This window comes from Hippocampus comes, unplaced genomic scaffold (genome assembly GCF_001891065.2).
Source record: "Hippocampus comes isolate QL1 unplaced genomic scaffold, H_comes_QL1_v1.1 scaffold126, whole genome shotgun sequence".
Classification (NCBI taxonomy): Eukaryota; Metazoa; Chordata; class Actinopteri; order Syngnathiformes; family Syngnathidae; genus Hippocampus; species Hippocampus comes.
The window spans coordinates 1,089,581-1,091,137 of NW_017805409.1; the positions used below are offsets into that span (position 1 = coordinate 1,089,581).

Consider the following 1,557-nt stretch of genomic DNA (forward strand, 5'->3'; position numbering starts at 1 on the left):
GGCTGTCAAACACTTGCCAAACCAAAGCGATACTTCAGGTCACCCGAGCCAATCGGAATCCTGAAAATTATTCACGATGCGGATCCTTTAAAAAAAAAAACAAACAAAAAAAAAAACCTGTTTCTGGCCTCACCACATTCGTTCTACATCATCTGCTCGTCTATTCCGCAGTGGCCGAAACAGCGACAGAGGTCCGGAGTGGAAGATTTTGGATGTTGCGCATCGCCCCTCGCGGCCCAGCCTTTTGTCTGCGCTCTTTGTAGTCGCCGAGATCTCCCGCGTCTACCCCTGGGGTAGCGCGCTCACCTCCGACCTCATATTGTTCCTTCCCCAGTGGAGCTGGATCACATAAATGCAGGTGAGCGTCGCAGCGGGATTGGGGGGCGGGGGGGAGGGGGGCATTAATGACCCTGCTTTTTAATTATTATTATTTTTTTTTTTGTGACTCTTCAATTATCCATTGTATCCGCAACGCTGTGCTTCACTATTCACCATATATTCAAGTATCGGCTGCTATCGAGATCATATCATCATGCCGTTTGACAACAAAAATGAAATACAAAATGCCGGCATACTTTTGCGCCTCTTGGTGGAAAATAGTGCTAGTATTGAAAAAAAAAAAAAAACGGCACTCGTGTACAGTAACCAGCAGAAAGATCCATACAATTTCAGCCATGTAAAGGTGGCCCGGGGGGGTGAAAAAAAAAAAATCTGCTTCATCACAGTCTCACTGGCCCAGTGCAGGAAACTTTATTAATGTTAAAAAAAAAAAAAAATTAAAAATCAATATATACCGCTCCAGACTAAAATCCCCAACAACCAAAATTCCAAAGAAATAATTTTCAGTGATCGACACAAAAATTTGAATCTTCCACAATCTAAACTCTTTTTCAATTCTCTTTATAGGAATAATTTATTATTTTGATTTTTTTAAATTTTTTTTTTTTTTTTTTTTTTTTTTTAAGAGGGGACAAACAAATCTTCAAGTGCCAACCTTCAGCAAGCGGTGGTGACAAATAATAAAATCATCATACACAACAGATGTAATCAATAATAATAATAATAATAATAATAATAATAATAATGTACACCCGATAAACACAATGCCCTACTTGCTCGGAAAAAAAAACAAAAAAAAAAACACTTCAAAACAGAGTATAGAGGTCAGTATTTGAAACCAGTCCAGACTTGCACCACTACGTCCAGTCGAGCTCCTCACTCTCTTTGTGCAGCACGGTCGGTCTATGGGGAGGGGGTGTTTTTTTTTTTTTTTGGGGGGGGGGGGTCAGTTCATTGGATTAGGACCCCCAAGTGGACCGCGATTTTGGAATCTCCACGGAACCCGGCCTGTTTACTTCATCACACACACGGTCCCAAAAATCAGCCCAAAAAGTGATTCCAATTTTCAGTTCATCAAGGAAAAAAACAAAACAAACAAAAAAAAAAAACACAAAGCAACAACAACCGCAACACAAGAGCTAGGAACGGACGCCGAGGCTTCAAATTCGGGAATGCTACTTCATAACTCATACGTTCACAAAAGAAAAAAGGAAAAAA

The 1,557-nt window shown here is 40.4% G+C and overlaps 1 long non-coding RNA gene across 1 annotated transcript in view; it reads left to right on the top strand.

The window, feature by feature from the left end:
- LOC109518074 (uncharacterized) overlaps positions 1-1,418 on the top strand; it is a 20,352-nt gene extending 18,934 nt beyond the window's left edge. The window contains exon 2 of the long non-coding RNA XR_002168655.1: positions 172-1,418. This is a non-coding gene — a long non-coding RNA (uncharacterized LOC109518074). The remainder of the gene's footprint in view (positions 1-171) is intronic.
- The last annotated feature ends 139 nt before the right edge of the window (positions 1,419-1,557 follow it).